Genomic DNA, 12,261 nt, shown 5'->3' on the forward strand with positions numbered 1-12,261 from the left:
ATGCATATATTAGTGAAAATGGGCTATAAAAATGCAGTATGTTTGGGGAAATTGCTTCACAAAAACTTGTCTATCAGGCTAAATTGTGTAAAAAATATGTATAGTAGAGTAAATTTGCACAGTAATGCTGGCAAATCTTCACAAGGTCAAAAACAACAACAGTACCAAAACCCTCACAAACTGATGTAGAAATGTGGAGGACTTAACTTAAGGTTGGAAAAATGAGAAACTGAGAGAAATTGACATTGACATTTTTGGCCATCCCTAGTTGCCAGGCAACAGTAACACCATGGACCTCATGTAGCATATCATGACTGGACATATGGACTTCGCTCAGCCCACGCTGAAGGCAAGTCTTCCCTTGCTGGTAGATGGCAGTTGCCCTAAATAATTTTAAGTCTCATCAATGGTCAGGGGCCTTCCATGTATGTTAACTAAACTGTAGAATTGAAGCCATGTATGCATGTGAATTGTATCCTTCCCTAAAGAGTCACTTTTAGCATATAGACTGAGATTAATCTGCCTTTCACAGTATTGTTTTTTTCTGCACAGTTATTCCAATTTCCCTGAACTTATAAGTGTTGGGTCTCCAACAGGATGGATTCTGTTCCATGTGGAGCTCTGTTGTAGCAGATTGTTAAACATGTGCAATAAATAAATTACAAGTCTACTTTTTCAGGAAATAATGTTTTTCTAAACACAAAACCTTTGGTGTATTTCTGGTTTGCTTCATTCTCATCTCGAGGGTTAAAAAGAGTTCACAAGATTTCATCTTAACTCTTAACCTTTTTAGAATTTAGAATTCCAGAAAACTACAGGAATACATAATTTTTTACTGGGAGCTTTTACAATGTAAACTTAGGCATTGGTGAGCTGCATCTTTTCAAAAGTGTATAAGGCCTGTTTTCATTGGTAATGAAAATTTAATTGCCTCAATTTCCAGATTTGGCAACTTCTCCAGTGAGTGCTTAGACGTAAAGAAAATGATTAATGTGACAGGCCTAAAAGAAGACAGTATTTATTATGGTACATATTAAACAATAAAGCAACTTCCCTCCATGTTTAAATAAAAATAATAGTAACAACAACAACAAAGATTTATTCTATATTACAAGCCATATTGATAGTCATGCATGTTTGAGACTCAAGTCTATTACTTTTCACTCAGTCACAACTAACAAAACTACAATCTAGGTAGGGAAAAGCCAGCAAGTAAAGATAGACTTTCAGTAAAGACATACTTTCAGTTTTCTGGCCTGATGGAGGATAACTGGTAAAGGGTTCCAGACCCAGGGAGCTATTACAAAGAACACCTTCTCCCTCATACCTGCCAACTTAGAGTACAGTCCTAACAATGTCTTCTCAGAATTAAACTGGGTTTACTCCCATGTAAGTGAGGTTAGGGTTACACTCCTTGTGGCAGGCAGGTGAGAAGTTTCTCCATTTCTGCATACTCCATTAGTTTCTGGATCCAATCTTCTTTTGTTGAAACCTCTTCATCCTTTATCCATCACATTTTCTGGACTGATTTCCATTCTGTACATGAAATTGGCAATTTCCATTTTCATTGAAAATTTCTGTCATCCCTCATGGTAACATAGGTCTAGCTATGGATACAAAAAAAGGAGAGGTTGTGAGCATTTAGTGTATACTTTGGTGCAAATCCCCAAGGACTATTCCAAGGTATAAGTAGATATGATATGTGTTAGTTATATATACAACGTATTCCATCCTATTTAGGAGAGAGGTGGGCCATTGTCTTCAAGTCAAAGAGAACTTTCACATTCTATCAACACGTTCCATTTTCATACTGCTAAAAAACTAAGCCACATTTTCTATCATTTGATATTTTTAATGCCTTTTACAACCATGGATGTGTTTCAGGAGAAGAAAAGAAAGCCCAACTTTATGAAATGTTGTATAACATTCTTGAGGTTTGTTTCTTTTTGTTTTTACTGATCATTTCCCCACAAGTTTGAGTAAGTGTGTTGCTCTAATGCCTTCACACATTGTTTTGTTTACGGATCCACATTTTGGTAGAAAACCATGTCCCTATTAAAACGAAACTGAATTTTTAACTAGCTGAATTTGAATTAAGTTTTAAGAAATAGTCACTTTCCCCATAATCATTGTGTTAAAAAATGCTCATGTCCATTTGCATTAATGACCTCATGGATTTTGCTAGTTAAAAATGAAAGCCAAGAAACCAGGACTGATGCCTGATTGGCAAAAAGCCAATTTAGTGAAATTAAGAACATATGTTGAAGAATCCATTTGTAACAGCTTTCCCATTTTTTTAATGGCAGCTTAAAACCACCACCATGTCTGTCTACTTTTGTTTTTTGTTTTATCTTATCCTCTCTCCCCCTCCCTCCCTCTCTCCCTCTTCTTTCTTTATATATTTCCTGGTGTAGTACCACATTGACAGAAATATTCAAAATAATGTATTATGCACCTTTCGCAGTGCATTCCTGTGCAGGCCTGTTCCAAAGTGAAACTTCTTCAATTCTGTGAGTCTTACTCTCAGGTTAGGCCACCATCCGAACTCCCACCCCTTGCTGGCAGGCTCTGAGGAGCGGCAAGCCATCACCCCCATGGAAGGCAGGAGGGGGCGGGTGGAGAATCAGGCTCAGTTCAGACCTGGTCTTTGCACCAGCAATTTGACTTGACTTGATGTTCTGTGGTAGGCCAACTGAGCCAGGAGAGCTGGGCAGAAGGACACCTCTGCCTGATCTAATCCCCCTTCCATCCCAATGTAAGGAGGACATTGCACTGCTCTGCTTGTGTGCATCAGGTTGCAGCTTAAATGGTTCTTTTGTAGCACTCTCTCTACCAATTATTCTAGTGATTTTATGATTTGGGACAAGAAGAGATAACGAATGCACTGAGTCACTATTTATCAACCTTACACTATCTATCTCATGGAGGGAACTAGACATCATGCAGAAAACAAAACCGTGATTAGAATCTCCTGCCCTCCAGTGTTTTCCTGGTTAAACACACACACACACACACACACAGAGAGAGAGAGAGAGAGAGCACAAAGCTATGTGCAGGTATTATACAGTATCTGTGTATCAGTATCAAGGATTATACAGTTTCCCATAGGACAGAGAGCAGTTGGTGGGCAGCGCTGCTTTCTTCAGACATCAGCTGCATGAGCAAGTTCCTTGCAGGCAACTCTCTTGTACAGCCGCTCTAGCATGCTTCAGCTTTGTTGCCCAACAGCTGCTAGGCAGGAGAGCCAAAGCCTTCTTTCCCTTGCCGGTGCACAACTGAGAGGGCACTGGTAGGCTCCTGATCGTGCACTGGCAGCTGCATGTCTACCTGCCCACATGTGATGTCAGGCATGGGGCAGATGGGTGTGGTTTGGGGGAAACAGCTGTGCAAGTAAAATTTGAACCCCTGACAGGACTAGCTTGGCCTGTGGGTCAGAGGTCCCCCACCTGTGGCGTAACTAAACATGCCTCTAGTCAAAACAAAACAAAAAATTTCCTTCCAGTAGCACCTTAAAGACCAACTAAGTTAGTTCTTGGTATGAGCTTTCGTGTGCATGCACACTTCTTCAGATACATGCACACGAAAGCTCATACCAAGAACTAACTTAGTTGGTCTTTAAGGTGCTACTGGAAGGAAAAAAATTTTTTGGTTTTGACTATGGCAGACCAACACGGCTACCTATCTGTAACTAAACATGCCTCTGACTTTGAAGAAAGCACCTCTATTTAAAAGACGGCTGCTTCTTGGGAGAAAAGCAATGACAAACCTAGACAGCATCTTAAAAAGCAAAGACATCACCTTGCCAACAAAGGTCCGCATAGTTAAAGCTATGGTTTTCCCAGTAGTGATGTATGGAAGTGAGAGCTAGACCATAAAGAAAGCTGATCGCCACAGAATTGATGCTTTTGAATTATGGTGCTGGAGGAGACTTTTGAGAGTCCCATGGACTGCAAGAAGATCAAACCTATCCATTCTGAAGGAAATCAGCCCTGAGTGCTCACTGGAAGGACAGATCCTGAAGCTGAGGCTCCAGTGCTTTGGTCACATCACGAGAAGAGAAGACTCCCTGGAAAAGACTCTGATGTTGGGAAAGATGGAGGGCACAAGGAGAAGGGGATGGCAGAGGACGAGATGGTTGGACAGTGTTCTTGAAGCATGAGTTTGACCAAACTGTGGGAGGCAGTGGAAGTCAGGAGTGCCTGGCGTGCTCTGGTCCATGGGGTCACGAAGAGTCAGACATGACTAAATGACTAAACAACAATAATTTGGAGCCATCTTAGCCAACTATAGTAGTTTTGTCTTTGGCGCGCGCACACACACACACACACATATTTGTTTGATGAGCCTGCTGAATTAGGCCATTGGCTCAAGTAGCCCAACATTCTGCTCTCAGACTGGCCAACCAAGTGATTACAAGAAACCCACAAGAAGGACCGAAACACAAGGGCTCTCTCCCCTTCTGTAGTTTCCAGCACTTGGTATTCAGATGGCCTTTGACCATGGAGGCAGAGTTTCGCCATCATGGCTAGTAGTCATTGGCAGCCTTCTTATGGATTTGTTCAATTCTCTTTTCAAGACACCCAGGTTTGTGGCCATTACTGCCTCCTGTGGGTGTGAGCTCCATAGTTTAACTATATGCTGTGTATAGCCCCAGGTAATGGTGATGAAGAGGAATATGTTAAATCAGCCTTCTACCACATGTAGCCCTACCCTCAAGGATCAATATTATGGTCAGGATTGATAAGTAAGTGTCAGAGTGCAGTGATTGGGATGTAGGTATACTGATTACTGTAGCTAAGATTCTTTGTGATGACATAAATAACTAAGGAAACCATCATTTCAGTTGGGTATCTTGTATTAAACAATTTAACACATTTAGCTGTATTTTTGGTATCTTGTGTTAAACAGCAGAATCCATTCTTAGGATTGTTTGGACTACAGCTGAGTTCTAGCTTGCTTTAAACACGCCTTATTTCCCAAATAGAACTTGACTCCTTATATAGTTTGCATGAAATTATATTGGGCTTATAAACTATTTTAACTTTATCTGAACTTTTTCAAAGCAGACGTTTTGGAGCAGAAGTGCTATAAATAATGTGATTTGCATGGTGTAAATGAGAGCTTACAAATGCACACATTAGTTTCTGAGCTCGGCCAAGGAGTTAATATTGAATAGTTTAGTGCAGCTGAAATGAATGCCAAATTTACTCAGGTTGTCTTGCGAAATGAGCACAGATCACATTACTTATGATGGAGCGCTAGGGGAAAATGAAGGCACAAGTTAAAATATTACCTGCAATTTCTTTGTTTTTACTCAGCATACAGTTAGAAATATGATAACTGATAATGGACTTCGTGGATTTGTTTCCAGAGGGGTAACTATGTTACTCTGTTGTAGCAAAAAAAAAAAAAAGGAGAGGTTTGAAGCAGCTTTAAGACTAATAAATTGATTGTGGCAGAAGCTTTGGTGGACCAGAGCCTCTTTCATCACATGCAATATATTTTTGTTTTGCTATGTTATTATAAAATTGTTATTATTGTGTTTGTTAGAAATGCATCCCTGTTTCTATGTTGTAAGCCACTTTGAGCATGATATTTTTTGTGTGGAAATGAGATGATAAAAGCTTTACCTTATTTGGACTTGAGCAGTCTTTGTAAGCAGGGTGCAACCTGCAGAAATAATATAGGCAACCCAAAGCTACTTGTGTGTTTTGATGTGTTGTGTTGTATTGTTATATCTGATATGTTTGCATATTTTGCTGGCTTTAAAAAAAGAGATAATACAAGTAATTACATTTTGCTTGATAAAATCAAAACACGACTTTGTTAATATTAAAAAAAATGAGCAACTCTACACATTGCCTTGAAATGATTGTTTAAAAAGATCTAAACCGAATGTTTGGAGAAGATCTGCCTTTGCATAATACCCTTACTCTCTGTGTCAATAGACAGTCCAATAAATTGTCAGGGAGTTCTTTTATTCCTCCCATTACAGCAAGAACATACATTACATGGGATTTTGGATCGTCTGCTGTCTAAAGCAGGAGATGGCATCTTTTGGCATCTCACTAAAATGAGTTCCAGTTGGAGTTTATCAGTGGGCCACTTTTACACATAAGGAGGCTATCATATCATTCATATCTTTAATGCCTGCTTTTAATTTGTTTGCTGCCACTTATTTATGTAGGAGAAAATTAGATATGGATGATCATTTCCCTAAGAGCCTTTGATTTACCCTGAAATGACTAGTGTTTTTATTCTTTTTTAAAAATGCAAAAAAATGTAAGTACTTTTATGATGCACAGAAAATAAGCCCCACTTTACAGCTGCAGTTTCTCTTCATGCAGCCTTGTAAAATATCCTCAGTGTGCAAACAGTGCAGGTGATAGCTTTTGTGTGCAGGCTGGCTGCTTTCTAAGGCTGTGCCGTGGGGTAGATGAATTTGTCAATTTTGGTTTCTCTCAGTGTCTCATTTTTCCCATCTTAACTTAGGTCTCCCATTCTCATATCCATTGGGGTTTCAGTGCAGATTTCTCCTAATAGACACATATGTGTATACTAATGTACACATTTTTTGCAAAGCAATTTCACCTAATGGAATGCATTTTCACTAATATGTTATTTTTTATGCAAGATTTACCCTAGTATAGGCATATATATTTTTGTACACACTGTGTGGTATGCAACTAAGTTTTACTCTGCCTAGACCCACTGAAATGTATGAACATGACTAAGTTAGGCCCATTAATTTCAAAGAGTCAACTTAGACCCACTGAAATGTATGAACATGACTAAGTTAGGCCCATTAATTTCAAAGAGTCAACTTCATTACTTGGCATCACAACATTCAGAGAAGTGGAAGATCCAAAGGATGGCTGTGTTTCAGTTCACCTATTGTTTCAGAAGATGTGAATTAAGTAGGTTTGCCTTTAGATGTGAACTGAAACCTGGCTACACCCAGGGGGTGGAAAGTGTTATATGGCAAACGTCCATCCTCTGTGTGAGGTTCCAAGATATGGGTGCTTCCGTCCAATAGCAGTTTTTCCAAATGCAGCCCTTGAAAGCAGGCGAAAATCCAGTTCACACTTCAATCTAAAACAGAGGTGAATGAAGGGGCTTCTCTTATGTTTGCCTCTCTTTTGAGGTGAAGTATTACCAAGTCCCTGAAGCTCATTTTTGAGCCTGATCCCATTGAACTCTGGCAGGGTTCCTAGAGAAAATCACCCTCAGGTCATTTCCAGATGAGCTGTTTATTGAGCATCCATCCTGATTTGTTTGCCAGGAGATTGGATTCTGATTTGGTTCTGCAGAGGTTAGACAACGTCAGCTGTTTATTGAGCATCCATCCTGGTTTGATTGCTGGGAGGTTTGCTGGCATGGTGCCAATGAAATATCCCACACTTTCCAATTCATTTCCCCCACCACTTTCTGAATTGCACAAGGTCGGGAGGGGGGGCATTTGTGCAAGAGCTTCAAATCAACTTTAATTGTGTAACCTGAATTTGTCGGTATGGGATTCAATCCCATCCCAGAATGGCAACAGTGTGGAAGCAGCCCGATCACATTTGGACAAAAAGCAAGTCAAAGTTGGATACCAGATTGATTCTTTGGATATCAAGTGCAATTTGATCCATATAAAAGTTTTCTGTCAAGCAAGATTTAGCTTCCTGAAGTTTCATTCAATATCCAAGGACTTATGATCTAGAAGATCACAAGATTTCACTGTTGAGCTGGAAAAAAATGACATAGAATGTTTTTTACTAGGAAATTAGTGGGGGTTTTTATTTGTGGGAAAATGGACACCCTTCGTTCTTGCAGGGCTTCATATTTGCATTGCAGTTAGGTTCAAAGGACAGCCTTGGCTCAGGTTTAGCCCTCAGAAGCTCCACAATCGGTTTTCTGAAAAAAGAATTGGGAGTGACCCTTCTCATGTCACTTCAGAAAATGGCTCTTCATTCTGGCAGCCTGACTTGCTTTACAGGGACCCCCTTGTGAGGACTAGAAACCTGCATGCAGCCTAGCTCAGGCACCTCCAAACTCGGCCCTACAGACTTTTTGGGACTACAACTCCCACCATCCCTGACCACTGATCCTGTTAGCTAGGGATGGTGGGAGTTGTAGTCCCAAAACATCTGGAGGGCAGAGTTTGGGGACGCCTGGCCAAGCAGTTGGAAGTCATAGAATCATTGCCTGCATATGTTCAGCCAGTGTGATGTTTCTTTCCATTTTCAACTTCATTCCAGATTCTTGAAGCAAAGCTGGTGCAACCATCTGAAAGTGGGCATACTCGTTTGGGAGGCTTAATTTGCCTTTAAAATTTCTTTTACACTGCTTCAACTTCTGTTGAAGTTACTGACTTTTTGTTTCCATGCCACAAAGTGGGGGTGGGGAGGAGGAGGAGGCATTTGTAATGCAAATGAGTATTCTGGCCAGTTTTCATAATTGTATTAGAAGCCCAGGACTGATGTAAAAACTGCTTCAAGCCACTAGTGTAGGAAGTGCCCTGCTTGATTTGTTCTGGCAGTAAAAGGAGAACGAAGCTGAAAAAGAAATCCTTCAGTTCAGTTCAAACAAAATATGCAGTTCACTTCACTGCAAAAATATCTTTAACTCCAGCCCTACAAGGTTAGTTTATTTTTTGTTGAGACCTTCAGAAATATTTAAAATGCTAGCTGGCTCCATCTGCAGATGCTAATTGCTGTTGCCGAGAAGTAGACTCTGAAGAGGGCTTTGGCCGGCACATGACAGAGAGCACGGAGGGGGAATTTTATTGCACTTTGAACAGACATCTTAGTCTCTTGCATCACATAACATGTCAAGAGACAGTTCCTTTCTAACCACATAAACCAAGGCTTGTTCCTTCTTCTTTCCTGCTCTTGCATTTTGAAGAGCTTTGGGTTGACATCCTTGAAGAGAGAAAGAGAGAGTGAGAGGTTTCATGATGTGTTTTCTTTCTCTTTATAAATGAAATTATCAAAGGAATGCTCATCGATGACTGAGAAGCGAAAAGTTGTGGTGAAGTTCTATTTTTTAACTGGAACATGCACCATGCTGTGACACACACGCACACATCCAGGAAAGGGGGAAGATTGATGGCCAGACATGTGGAGAGAACTGCCACTGATTGAAATCAGACAACTGCAAACTGCGAGGGAGAGCCAGGGGAAAGCGTTTTAACCACAGCAATCCTCTTTCAGCACAATGTGCTTTCCTGTGACTGCCGTCTGCACCATGGGACACAGGGAAGCTGGAGCAGTAGGACAGGGGCTGAATACCAAATTAGTTTCTGTGACACTATCTAATAATACAGTGGTACCTCAGGTTACAAACACTTTGGGTTACAGACTCCGCTAACCCAGAAGTAGTACCTCGGGTTAAGAACTTTACCTCAGGATGAGAACAGAAATCGCACGCCAGAGGCGCAGCAGCAGCGGGAGGCCCCATTAGCTAAAGTACCTCAGGTTAAGAACGGTTTCAGGTTAAGAATGGATCTCCTGAAAGAATTAAGTTCTTAACCAGAGGTACCACCGTATTATTATGAGCTGGGGGTGAGGGGTAGGTTGTATGCCAAGACCCTTCTAATTCCTGGATCCAGCATGTGTTAAAATCTATGCGAGGATTCAAATTCCTGGAATAGCAAGATGACAGCCTAAGTATGGGTTGTTAAAGTACCCAAAAAGTGACTCTGTGACAGATGATAAATGGGTGGGTCCCCCTCCATCAGCTTGCTGGTAGTTAGAAAGACAAAGGCCGGAGTTGAGAGTTGTGATGTGAACTAGAAGCTGAAAGCAACAGGCTGGGAAGCCAGAGAGACCGAGTGATGCTTGATTTCTGCTTGAATCCTAGCTATGTGGCTATGGGAAGAAGCAAGACCCTATTGATGCTATGAAGCCCTTCATCATAGGCTAATGTTGAATATACAGTATGTGTAAATAAGCCATATATCATAAATACACCACAGTCTCTCCTGTGCCCCATTGCAAATAAACATGGGTAAGCATCTGGAACTTCTGGAATCCTGCACCGCTTGGAGATTGGGGTGGCATGCAACGATATAATGGATTTGATGTTAGCCAGCAGCTTTACACCTAAATTCTTTAAATTTCTCAGGTGCAATCAATGTGAACTGAACTGAATTTCTCCTTCATCCCTTGAGGGGACGTCATACTTGACATTGAAAGGTGTAATAATAATATAATAATAATAATTTTTTATTTGTACCCCGCCCATCTGGCTGGGTTTCCCCAGCCACTCTGGGCGGCTTCCATAGAAACCAAAAATACACTAAAATATCACAGATTAAAAACTTCCCTGAACAGGGCTGCCTTAAGATGTCTTCTGAATGTCAGGTAGTTATTTATCGCTTTGACATCTGATGGGAGGGCGTTCCACAGGGCAGGCGCCACTACCGAGAAGGCCCTCTGCCTAGTTCCCTGTAGCTTTGCTTCTCGCAATGAGGGAACCGCCAGAAGGCCCTCGGCGCTGGACCTCAGCGTCCGGGCAGAACGATGGGGGTGGAGACGCTCCTTCAGGTATACTGGGCCGAGGACCAGGAGAATGATTGTGACTGGCTGCCATTAATTCCTGTCAGGAAAAGCAGGACACTCAGCTCAGGGGCAATGCTGGAAAACCTGCCTACCCTGGTGGTTAGTGGTCTATCCGCTGCTGAATGAGGCCTTGTGTGAGAAGTGATATCCGGTCTTTGCCTCCAGGTGGGGCAATGTGTTTCCAAATATTCCTTCATCCCCAACCCCTGGATTGAGAAGGGGGTAGGAAAACTTCCTTAAGCTTAGTCCCTTCTCAGGGCCTCGAGGTCACGTTCCGTTTGAAGGAAGAGAAGGTGGGCCAGAACTGAGCCTATGCCTTGCTCCATAAATGGCTTCAGCAGTGGACGGGAGACAGAAGAACAATGGTGTTCAACTGCTGGGCCCTCCAATCTTCTCTCTCCCAATTTGCTTGGTTGACTGGATAGATGCCCGTTCTTCAGTTTCTGTCATAGACTAGAATCATGCCAAAAAACAAAAACTGAGAATGAACAAGACCAGCTAAATTCTCTGTATAAAATGGGCTTGTACATTGGTGGTACAAAAATGCCCCTCTGTTTACACCCCTTTACATTCTCCCTTAGAGTGAAATGGCTGCCGTTTACTTCTTTGGGGGAAAGTACTAGGAGAGCACAACATGTCCACTAGGTAGGTCTGGGAACCCATGGGGGTTGCCATGTGCTTCTATGAACGCAGTCTGAACTCGGTGTAAGGTACGGCCTGTTCTTCTTTATATACACCCTATGTTTTTAAATACTGTACATGCTGTGGCCAGGAGCAGGGAGAGAGAAGAAGATTCTACGTCTCCTTAACCCCTCCTGACTCCACTGTTGGTGAGCAGAGAGTGAAATGCTGCTGCCACCTGCTTCTCCAGCATGTTGCCAACCGGTTCAAGCTTGCTCACTTTGCATGTACCTGTACCCTGCTGAGAACAGGCAAGCACAGTCCGCATGAGTGCTGGAAAATGCTTGAAAGCCCCATGCTGCACTTTGCAGAAGTTGTTGCCTACCTCTCCTCCTGCCCACTGCCTCACAACCACCACCTGACCTTCTGATAGCCCCAGATCGCTCTGGGTAGGCTAGCCTGTAATCTGGTAGGTGATCTGGTGCTATCTCAGCCTGATCTGGCCAAAGCCCGGATCCCCCAAATTGATCCAAATCTCATCCACAGCCATACTAAAAAACATATTTGTGATAAGCATAGATTTACAGATTTATAAATGTAATAATGAAATTATTACTCCTTTTATATATTCAGCTTTCTTTAGCTCATTTCCCGCTGCCTTGGGAACAAAAAGCCTTCTGGAAACATGTAATCATTTTAAGGTTCATATTACCATCCTTTTGGCTTTATTTATCTGATGAGACTTTGTAGATAAGACAGATTAAACTCCCAAATAAATAATGCAATTGCATCTCTGGTGTGAAAAAAATAGATATACTGAGACATCGCACAGAGCCCCTGCGCTGATTTTTTTCTGTCTTTTTAAGTAAATGCACAACCATGTCAGTGAATTCTCCATTATGTTCCCTATCTCTCTCCATGCGCACTGAATTTAAACATATCAAAGACCACCCCCAGTGCCACCATGAGAGGCTAATAAAAGAGCAAAATTATGACATGGAAAAGTAAGACACAATCCTTCTTTGATTCCTGAAGTGTAGCTCTTGTTCCCCCTTTTTAAATGGGGAAAATGTGCTTCCAGTGCCTTGCTTAA

At 41.7% G+C, this 12,261-nt stretch overlaps 1 long non-coding RNA gene across 1 annotated transcript in view; it reads right to left on the bottom strand.

Moving 5' to 3' along the window:
* Positions 1-991: 991 nt before the first annotated feature.
* Positions 992-12,261, bottom strand: part of LOC310760027 — a 49,690-nt gene continuing 38,420 nt past the window's right edge. Inside the window, exon 2 of the long non-coding RNA XR_014546701.1 lies at positions 992-1,607. This is a non-coding gene — a long non-coding RNA (uncharacterized lncRNA). The remainder of the gene's footprint in view (positions 1,608-12,261) is intronic.

This window comes from Podarcis filfolensis (genome assembly GCF_964270895.1).
Source record: "Podarcis filfolensis genome assembly, chromosome: 3".
NCBI classification, from domain to species: Eukaryota; Metazoa; Chordata; class Lepidosauria; order Squamata; family Lacertidae; genus Podarcis; species Podarcis filfolensis.